Below are 11,825 nucleotides of genomic sequence, written 5' to 3'. Positions count from 1 at the left end.
AGAGAGAGAGAGAGATTGGGACCTGAACTCAAGGCAGGCTAGGGAAAGTGTTTTGCTGTTGAACCAGACACTCCTAACCCTATATAATGTTTTGTTTTGATTTGGCTGTGTCTTAATATCAAAGGAGATTGTGTGATACAGCCTATATCTAACAAACAGAAAAAACAAACAAACAAAACCAAAACCCTTCTCTTTTCCAGCTATTTTTCATCAGCCTTTACTAAATGTGAAATCTTTCAATAGAAAGGTCTTCATGAGAAGGACGTCCTGTTTTCTCATGGCATGCCCATGAAAAAGCTGTTAGTAAGCAATAAGTACATTATTACAAAGCAACTCGCCCTGTTGCTATTCCTAGTGGACCCGTCAAAATTACTGAATCAAGGAATGGCCCACAAAAAGTTTATTCTAGTTTAAACATTAAGCACTAATTTTATCCGTCTTGTCACACAGTTAAAAGTTTACAAGCTATTATTTCCTGTGATCGTAAAGCTACTTCCCATCTCTTGGTTGTTTTCATAGTCTATTCCCATGAGAGTATCTTGAGCAGAAAAGAAAACAAGATAAATAAATAAACCTCTACTGCACAGACATACATATGCTAGAGGCAGAATCACTCTCACCCTGTAGGCGCAAATCCAGACAGTTTTCATTAAATGGATTTCTTCTGTGCAAATGCATGCGAGAATATCTTTCCCTGTTGGTTAGCAGTAATGTTCCAGGCAGCTAGCACCCCTGTAGGAACCCAGGATATTCTGGGGATTGGGAACTTTATACTAGAGTTCACTGTAGCCCTGAATCCAATTTGTTCAGGGTTTTGTGAAGCAGTGCAAATAGCACAGGCTCTTCTTTCATGAAGTGTGTCTCAGCCCTATGCAGTCCTTTTTCTTGGCCTCAGAGCACCCTGTGGCTCTGACATTGGAAGGATGAAATGTAGCAGAAAGTGTGTCATGGTAATTAATGGAGAATTTGACCTCCTGAAAACATTCTTCAAAGAACTGGGAAAAGATATAAAAATGTTCAGGGAAAACTTAAAATGTGTACTCTAACAAAGATAACCAGCACTTTGATGTAAAAATAGTTGTGTCATCTACAAAAAGAATACATGAATTATTATAAATTGTATAAGATCTCAGAGTTCAAAGAGTAATACATAGAAGGGTCCCTTTCAGGCCCCCTCGTTCCTGTTTCCTAGGGAGTTGTTATCAAGCAATCCTTGTAATTTCTTCTGTACACTGTCCTATAGCAGTCTGTACATTTCTGCTTTCCCCTGTACAAATAGCGTCATGGTTTAGAATACATCACAAATTATAAAGCCAAGCCAATGGGGCTCATGTTCAAGCTCTGTATGCTCTGTGGCGAGTTATTCATATCTTTGTGTCTCCGTTTCATCACTAATGAAAGTGGAACAAATTATGCTATCTACTTCATAGAGCTGTTGTGAGGATTGAGTGAATTGCTATGTGCCAAGTACTAAAAACAGTGTCTGGTACATACTAAAGCCTGTCATGTCCAATGTTTACAAGGAATGTATAGAAATGGTGTTTCTTATCATGAAATCCAGTCATTTCAATTGTACAGTTCAGTCTTTTACTAACATTACTGTATGGTGAAGTCATCTCCATAAATTAATTTTACATTTCTGATCTCCACAAAATCCCTTGCTTTTGTTCTCAGTTAAACATTGTTTCTACACTCAGCTTTATGCAGTCATTAATCCACTTTCTCATTCTAGGCATTTTATATAAACAATCATTCTATAGACTTTTGGGTTGAACATAATTTACTCCATAGAATGAAAGAGCGATCCAAGATGGAGCATGTGTGGTAGTCTGCTCCTCTTTGCTGCTGAGTAGTGTTCTGTTGTATTTATACAGTTGATAGACATTTACCTTTGTATTGTTTGGGGGCAATTTTGAAGAATGCTACTGTGGGCATTTCCAGAAAGGTCTTTGTGTGGGTGTACTACACACATTCTTAAATATTTTGCTTATTTGATATACTTTAGGTAGGGTCAGAGAAGATTAAAGTTATAAAATGCATTTCCACTGTCCTATGTTTATCTGTGAAGTCATTGTGTAGATTCAGTTATTGCTTCATAGTCTCATTACACATAGTCTCATTACACACTGAAGGACCCTTTTTCATATTTATTATATATGTAGCTTATTAGTGAAAGTACTTTTGTGTTTTTCATTTTTGTTCATCTAATAATGCATCAAATATTTTTTAGTTTTGATAGTTTTATCAAATCTAAAATTCTTTAAAATAATTTTAGATTTATTTATTTTATTTTAAATGCAAAACTGTTTTGCCTGGATGTATGTGTATGCATCACACACATGCCTGGTGCACATGAAGATTAGAAAAGTGCATTGGATGCCCTGGAATTGCAATTACAGAGAGTTGTGAGCTTGCATGTGGGTCCTGGGAACTGAACCCGGGTCCTCTGCAAGAACACCAAGTGCTCTTAAGCATTGAGACGTACATTTACTCTCAGATACAGAATTCAGTAGGCACTTGGTTCCCTTTCGCCCTGAGTATATCTTCTCAGTGCACTGTGGCTGCTGCAGTTTCTAAGGAGACTACCACTGTTAATATTACCGAGGATCTCTTGTACATAATGAGTTGCCTCCCTCATGTTGTCTTCAAGAGTGAGTGCTTGTCTTTCAGCATTGTGATTATGGTCTATCTCGGTATATATATTGTGTCCAGCCCAATTTGAGTCTCGATATGTGAATCAAAGTTCTTCATAGTGGCCATTATTTCACCAAGTGTTCTTTCTACTCCTAATCCATTGGTATATTTAGTGGTTCATTACAGGACTCTGAGGGTCTGTTCATTTGTTTTATCATTTTTACTTTCTGTTACACAGACTGTGTATCTTTGAATTCTCCAATGTTTTCTGAAGTTCAAGTCTGTCGTTGAAACCTTCTAGTGAAATCCTTCATTACTGTACTTTTAAACTTTAGAATCCCTTTCCCTGCGTCTCTTCTTCCTCCCCACGTCCCCTTTCCCTTCCTTTATCATGTCTTTCCTACTTGTTTTGTATATAACTGGTTTAAAACTTGCAATCACCTTTCTTCCTTGTTTCTGCCTCCCAAGTGCTGTAACTACTCTGCCTGGTGCAAGTTCCTTTAGAACTTCTACTCTGAATCTTTAAAAATGTTTATTTTTGTTGAAATTCTGTGCTCAAATGATAAGGTATCATTGTCATATGTTTCTTTTGGGAAAATTTAAAGCCACAAATCCCTTTAGTCCTCTGAATGCGTTTATCAAACTGTTTTTAGTCTTCATATCTCATCTGAACTTTCTTGAATAGTTGTTGAAAATGGATATTTTAGATGACATAAATTGCTAACTCAGTATCTTATTCCCTCCCCCCACAGATCCAGTAGCTGCATTTTAGCCTTAACTAAATAAATTGTGTTCCATGCTCACTCTGAAACACTACATAGGATAGGCAGGGCCTAGTATAAAACCCTTCAAGAGACATGGTTCAATAGGGAGGAAGATGAAAACAATCCTAGGAATAGCTTCCAAAATTAAATAATAGCTGGTGAGATGAGACAACCTGAGCAGAGTAAAATACCACGTAAATCTAATCCTCCACAGCAGCAGCACACTGTAAGGAAAAATGAAAACTTCGACTTTTCCAAATATCTGGAAATTTATCAGAGGCCTAAAGTAATCCGAGGAAGACTTAGTTTGAAAAAAAAAAAGAACTGCATTTCCATGAGAACACTTGCTAGTATTTGAACCTGGCCTAGATCCATGCGCCTCTCCCCAACTCCACAGTCACCTTGAAGACCTGCAGAATTGCAATTGCAGCACCTGTGACAAGAAACAGTTTTCCAGAGCTAAGAATGGGCAGACGATGCTTGAAGCTCTTGCGACTTGACACTGGGCCTATCTCATGGCTCCCTGAGAAAACCCCATTTACAAAGTATTTTCATGATTTCACCCGCATCAGAGCTTTTTCTCCTTGAGAGAGGCCCTAGCTGTAGTGCAGATGCCAAGAAGAATCAGCTATGGCTAAGGCTCTTTAAGATGGCTTCTGTGTGACATGGCCAAACACCTAAAAGAAAGATCTCACCATTAGTGGTGGACTTTAAAGAGTGCTGATCTATTTCAAGGGACCTGGAAAGCCACCTTTATGTTTAGAGCTGTCTAAATCCCGGGAAGGACCTGAGAACCGCCATCTCAATTCACAGCTGGCAAACTTGAAGGCCCTGGCAAGCCAAAGTGAAAGCTAAGGCAGAGTTGAAAACTGAGAACAGTGAAAGGGTGCCCCCAGATGGCAGAGAGCATCATTGCTGGCAAATGGTGGAGAAACTGTTTTAGGTCATCGCAGGAACTACCTGATAAATCATTTGCATATTACTAAAATTGAGCAGAAACATAGTCTTATGGTATAGGTAACGTGAACCTTATGGAATTCGTCCTGGAAAGTCACTAAACAGAAGAAAAACAAAAACGAGGAAACAAATCATGTCTGACTTATTTACTGTTCGAGAGTGGGTCTAAAATACTACTTCTTTAGCTGTAGCTAAAGTGCAGTTCCCAGGCCAGTGGCTGGTCCAGGGGGTAAGGATGGTTGCTCCCAAACCTGACAACCTGAGTCTAATCCTTGAATCCCCCGTGGTTGAAGAGGAGAATCGACTTCCTGCAGTTGTCCTCTGACTTTCACGTGTACACACTGTCACAAATAAATGTAAAAAAATAAATACATAAGCAGGGCTCCCTTCATCAATTGCTCTCAGACTCTGATGAACTCCAAATGGAACATATATTTTCTTGCGAACATTGTGGCTGTTTCTTGGTCATCTTTTGCGTTCATAGTCACACCTAGAAAGAATTGCGTGTTTTGAGCTCACACATTGTTTTATAGAGGCACAGAGAGGAAGACCATCGTGTCTGTGTTTTAAAAGTATTTTATGCAGAGAATAGAGAGAAGAAAATAGTGGTTTGACGGGAGGATACAGAGGGAAGAAATGGAAGGTCTGCAGCTGAAGATGCCGCATACCAAAATGCCAGGTGAGGCTCAGAGAGAGAATGATTATGTTGATTGTAAAGAAAACACCTCACTTCTCTGAACTGCTGTCTTCAATTATGTTTGTGTTTGGGGGCACAACTGTGGTTTCTAAGAAATGTCAAAGTTTCTGATTAACTCTATGTAACTAATGATTCTATCAGGATATTTTGTAAAATGTATCAGTGTTATTCAAAAGTATTAATGATTGGGGCTGGAGAGATGACTCAGCAGTTAAAAGCACTGACTGCTCTCGGAGAGGATGAAGATTTGGTTCCCAGTACCCACATGGAGACCTACAACCATTTGAAACTTCATTTTCAGAAGATCTGATTCCCTCTTCTGGGCTCCAAGGACACTAGGCATGCATGCAGTGCGCATACATCCATGCAAGCAAAGCATCCATACATATAAACTAAAAATAAATAGTAATTAAAAAAATATTCCTGGGCTGTATGTGTCAGAATCACTAGTGGAGGGAAGAATTGATAGAATACAAATCTCTGAGCCTTGTTCAAAGCTTCAGAATCACTGAACCATGGAACTATAGCTTCATACTTTGAACAGGCACCCCAGGAACTTCTGATACAGACTCCAGTGTGAGAACCATTGAGCCAGAGTATATTTAGATATGGTTTCTCTAGCACACAGTAGCATCTGGTGACACAGACCATGATCTCAAATGGTGCTGGTATATGAATCCATATTCACCTTGTCCCTGGAGCAGCTCTGGCTTCCACTAGTTTTGTTCTCCAGCTAATGCTGTCCTGAGATTTTTGAACCCAGCAACAAGATATCCTCTTTCTGGGCGCTGGAAAGTAATCATTAATGCCCAGCTCTATAGAGCTTTCCCTGAGTGTTTGATGCTGCCTGTAGCTCTTGTTTTTACCAGCAGAGAGCACAGTAAGTCTGCTGATCTTAAGCTTTGTAAAACAAAGAAGGCTGAGATGTTTATTTTCTTCCTTTTCACATGGATCTCTTTTCTTCCTAGTTGGATCGAAAGAGACAAGGGCCAATTCTATATGAGGGCAGGAATGTAACCTTTTAAGTTGCGGTATTCATTTTTCAAAGATAGCACAGAATGGAATCTAATACCTATGTAAAAACACAGAAAAATATCTCCTCCACTTGTCACTTGATGAAGAAATTGAGGTCTCTGTGTGTAATTCAGGCTATGAGTGAGTGCTTTAAAATGGGGTGTGAAAAGGTGAGAAATGTGTAAGAAAACTTAGGAGATGCTGAGTTACTAACGGTTTTAATATGTGGATCATTATGAAAGTTTTCTGTGATTGGAGTTTTCCCCTCCTTCTCAGCTACTGAACACTGCTTAATTTTCATCTACAATGAATACTAGATAAGAATGGGTTTGGAGGCTTTGGGAATAAGCTAAAACATGCATCATCATTCTCTCCTCTTTTCCCAACTCCCACAAATCAAACTGAGACCAAAATAGTACCACACTCAAATGAAAAACTGTCTCAGTGTTTTTTGTACAACCCAAAGAGAAGAAATGGCTCATGAATAAGACATAGGCAAACAGAAAAGAACATGTTTTATAATAAAAAATATATTGAACATAAGACAAATAGAATTTCTGTGAAATAATCTCAGTACTTGAACAGGCTTCGTTCTTAAGATACCTAAGTATAATACTGGTTCACCACACTGCAGGGTGTTGGTTAATATTTGTTGAGTATCCACAACAAATGTTCTGACAGAGAATCAATTTCTGTTGGTCGGGCCAAAAACTAAGTAGGTGTCAAACTAATAATTTTCTTTATTTTATTAAGGCCTTAATAATCACTGTACTTTCTGTGAATATAAAAGTTTCTACTTTGGGGACTGGTATAGAAATTGGTTACTGCCTTTCATATCTTCAAATCCATATTCATTGGCATGACTGATGAATGCACTGATGGCATAAAAGATGAAGATTTGGAAAAATATGTGTGGATTATTGGCTTTTGATAGAAAAGAGAGATGTCCTTGAATGACAGTAAAATAAAACTTTTTCTGGCCTCAGCCTTTCACATCTGCTCTGTGTATAATGTCATGAGATTTACTCTGTTCTTTTAGACACATTTTGATTCTCCACCATGGAAAACACAACATTTTCTTTAGTCAATTTAACTTTGTCAAAATAAAAGCCCTTTAATGAATACTATCATCTTATGAAGATCTTACTCCAAAATCTAATGAGTTTTGAGAAACAAAACCTGTCCCTCAAGTTTTCTCCAAAACAATATCATATTCTGACTCCAGGGTACCTAGGTAAGACTATTTAAAGGGCTTCCTCATCCAATTCTAAGTCTTTTCATGCTCTCTCCTTAGTCACATATAAAAGCCTCTGAAATGTTAAAAGTAGAGGAATTGTTCTATTTGTCTTCTGACTTTGGGTGTGAGTTGTACATTGTAGCAATTTTATACCATTGCATTTAAGCAATGAAGCTGAAGCAAAGCCAGAGTCAGTAAAGTCGCTTTTGATTATTTTTCTAACACTTAGCCTTGCCTTGTGTAGCTTTGAATTCACACTGTCTGTGAACATAGCTGTCATTTTTTCATGAGTGCTGTCGTTTCCCCTTTGCTTTCATTTTTCAGAGCTAAAGTTAATCAGACTGGTTAGTGAACATATATGAACAGGTCTTAGTTTGTTAATGACTTTTACCCATTTGCAAGTCATATAAGTGAGTTGAACAGGGATTTTGAAAAGTAGCATGTCCAGGGCCAAAGAGGTGCTTCTTCATTAGCTGAGATTGAGATTGTAGATCTGATGACAGTTACCAGATAACTGCCAAGTTGCCAGTTACCCTTTCTACTGTATCTTCGTAACTTCTTCATCACTGACAGCATCTTGATTTCATTTGGTGCAATCATAAGAGTAATACAACCCTCTTTCTGAACTCTATTTAGTCATATGATTACATTTCAGCTTAGGAAATATAAATGGAAGTCTACACAAAAGATATGATGACATTTTATCCTTTCTACCTTCCTTCTGATGCCAGTATGGACTGTGAATATAATGACTACAACTATTAGACTGATCTTAGATCATGAGGTAAACTTGAAGGTAAAAACTACATAATCAGGATGGTGGAAGAGAGAGGAAGTGTTCACAGGTCATTTGATTGAACAACCTGCATCATCCTATTTAAATGTTACATACTTTGGAAGAATTGCTGTTTTGTGTAACAAAACTTGAACCTGACAATATAGTAAAATAAATAATCTCTGGAGATAAAGCTTTTACAAGGCTCTCAGGATACTTGGTAGTTCAGTTCAAAGCAAATCAGCTGTTATCTTTTGAAAGAAAAGTTTTGTTTTCTGGGAGTGTTTGAAGATTTTTTTTCCTTTTTTGAATCCTTTAGCAAAAACTGTTTTATAGTATCTTAATTGTTTAAAGTCCACAGATTGTATCATACAAAGCATTTTATAAATGCTGTAAAACAAGAAGGACACGTTATTTTCATTGTCAAGCTCAATGCTGGTTATCCCTCAGCTGTTGGAATTATTGGTGTGACAGTTGTCCTAGGTTGGTATGACCTTAGAGGGAGACACTCTTAAAAGGAGAAGTAATTTAGAGGAACAGGAAATAGAAAAGGTCAACCACAAACCATTCTGATTTCAGAATAATGTGATTTAGCATGACCAAGATATCAAAGGCTATTATTGGAAAAATTGGCGGGGCCAGGTTACTGCACAGTGGCTTATTAGATATATACGACTCAAACAATGTTGCTGTAGAATAGGCAACCTTCACACCAAGGAATGGATTTCAGGTGGCACAGAGAGTTCATGAGCTGGCAAACCCATGTAAAATAAATCTGGGCTCCTTTGCAAAATAAACAAGCTCAAATCCCATCTTCTATCTCTTGGCACTTATACTCCTGCCTTTTCTTTGGCCAACTGTGGCTAGGTCCTGTACCTTTAAGTCCCTTGCCCTTGGCAAGTGTCTTGCTCTTGGCTCAAGGAAGACTGGTAACAGTGTAAGCCTGAGTCATATTTTAGTAGCCAATATCTCTGGAAGAGCAACAGAAATACTGCTGTCAGTGGAAAATTCAGAATGGCAGATGATAGCATCAATTAGGGAAGGACAGATGTAAACAGTGTATTAATATCACTGTCAGAGATCAGCTCAGTGTTATGGAATTGCTGAAGTCTTTTGGTTATTGTTGCCATTTGTTTTGGTTGAAGGATTTCTTGTCGCTCGGTCTGTTTTCTTTGATTCAATATGCCAGTCTTTAGAGCCCAAGGATAATAGGTATAAATGTGAAGTTAAGAAAGTAGAGAAAGATATAGGTAAACAGAACTAAATACCAGAGCAGTAAGTAGACAAGTGACTATTTACTTCTTAGTCTATAAATACTGGAACAGAATATTCATCTAAAGAAATCAAGTGACTATTGGATACGTGACTTTCATGGAAATTGATTTGAAATGCTCTAAGAGACATTGGAGCAGGACTTCTGTGATGTCAGGAACAATAATTTTTGTATATACAGTCATACCTGGTTTTGAATATGGAGTCACTTTTCTTTCTTGTTAGAGAACAGCATGCTGTCAGCAAAATTAAGCCCTAGATGAAACTTCTTTAAAAAAGGAAAGCCAAAATGAAATCATTTTTAAGGGTATAAATAAAATAGATCCACGCATTTCCTGACAGGCTGAATGAGAAGGTCCATATTTATCTCAGTAAGCTTTCAGCGTTAGACTTTAGGAGCCAAAATGACAGTTTTGGACTCAGCCAGACAGTGAGCCTTATATATAAAAACTCAAAATAGATTTTCTTTGCCCCTAGTTCTGCCAAAGAACCATTTTAGGTGTGCAGGAAGGCGCTGAGCACAGTAATGCATAGTGTCCTTCTGCTGAGGGGGAGCAATGGATGGCTTTGCCTCACCTGACTTTTCTTAATTGGAATTTAGATTCCCAAAGAATCTGAGCAGTAATATATTTCTTGTGATTTTGCAGAAGTTATGCCTTTTGCCTTCCCCCTCCCCATATACTTAGAATTATTGAAACCTGGTATTAAAATGCAGAAGCCTGCAGTTTTATAATGGAAATAGGTCACTGGGCTGTGGGCAGTCAATGGGGACTTTCGATCATTCTGGGATTAGAGCATTCTTCACTGTTGTAATTGTCAGAGAATGAGAAATGCAGAAATGGATTTTAGTAAGAAAACATTCATTGCCAGCTTGAACAAAGCTCAGCGCTAACTTTTTGTGATGTTCCAAAGAGCTTTATTGTTGGACTCTTTTCTAACCTCCGCTCTTTTCTGTTGTCCTCCTCTTCTGTCTTGCTGCATACAAAAATATATTCAGGAGTTCCCCATACACTTTAGATATGATACTGGAATGCAGAAGATTTAGACTTCATGTGTAGGCAAGAGAGAAAAGAGATGATGGGATGACTGGACAAGCAGAACATGAAAGAAAGGTGTTAGAGAATTGTCAAGGGGGGAAGAAATGGTAATGACAGGGAAAAATGGATCAGAGGTGGCCATTGAGAGTGGTTTGGTTAATGATGCCTTGTACATGAGCTACACCTGATCTTTAATATAATAAGTAGCTTTCAAGTAAGAAAATGATATTAAAATCTATATGTGAAAAGTAACCTTTGTGCAAAAGCATTTGTTAACTTTAATGTACAACCTGGAGACTTCAGCAAGGACAGATTGCCACAGTTAAGGCTAAGAGTATGAACTAAGTATAAACTAACTGAGGGATGGTTTACAAGGGAGAGTTGGTAGCATTTGGTAAGAGCCTGGAGTAGAAGACAAAGCTACATTTAAATTTCTGCCAGTGGAGAGATTACTTAAAATACTGAATACAGGGGGCTGGAGAGATGGCTTAGGTGTTAAAAGCACTTGCTGTTCTTGCAAAAGACTAGGGTTGGGTTTCAATCACACACATTTATAGCTGTCTATAGTTTCATTTTTACAGGATATTGTGCCCTCTTCTGGCCTCTGAGGTAACTTGGTATACACACACACACACACACACACACACACACACACACACACACACATTAAACATACACATGGGAGGCCAGTATTTCTTCAATGTTCTTCCTTGTGATTGAGAAGTTGGCATAGGGAAGAGAGGCCGGAGTAAGTGAGGCTGTTCTAGCTCTAATAGAGTTGATCTGAGGCCTGAGGCATAAAGTCTCTAGACAGTACTCAAAGGAGGACAAAAGCTGGGGTAAGAGCGGGATCACACTGTCTCCTTTTCCATTCTGTCTGTGCCTAAGCTGAAATAGGCCAATGTATTTGGGGTTGTTTGATTATTTGTGGCAGTGTTTTCTTTCCCTTAAACCAAGATATGGTTTGAATGCTTCTTTGAACATGCTCTTTCTTTACCTGTTTGATCTTGACAGTCTGCCTCATCAAAGGACTCATACTCTCCCCCTGTGAAATTATTAGTGGGTTGAGGTATGTTATTTGAACAAAAAAAAAAGGTTTCTGTGCCTCACATGTGCAAGACCCTGGATTCATATACCAGAATGAAACCAGAGAGGAAGAGGGAAAAGAAGGGACAGAAAGGAGAAGAAAATGTGAATAGAAATCCTGAATTCAACACTGTTACATAGAACAGTCTATACTGCATGGGTGTGTATAGGTAAATGTGTTACGTAGAACAGTCTATACTGCATGGGTGTGTATAGGTAAATGTGTAGCACATGTACCTAGGAAATACAACTGCAGTCAGTTTTGTATATATTCTTGTATTAATTATGATCATGTATTCTTGTCATTGTCCTTAGAAAATGCTTTCAACTTAATTTGAATCCTCCACTGGAC

Source organism: Microtus ochrogaster, chromosome X (genome assembly GCF_000317375.1).
Source record: "Microtus ochrogaster isolate Prairie Vole_2 chromosome X, MicOch1.0, whole genome shotgun sequence".
Taxonomy (NCBI): Eukaryota; Metazoa; Chordata; class Mammalia; order Rodentia; family Cricetidae; genus Microtus; species Microtus ochrogaster.
The sequence above is the reverse complement of the archived record's forward strand: the minus strand, read 5'-3'. Positions refer to the sequence as shown.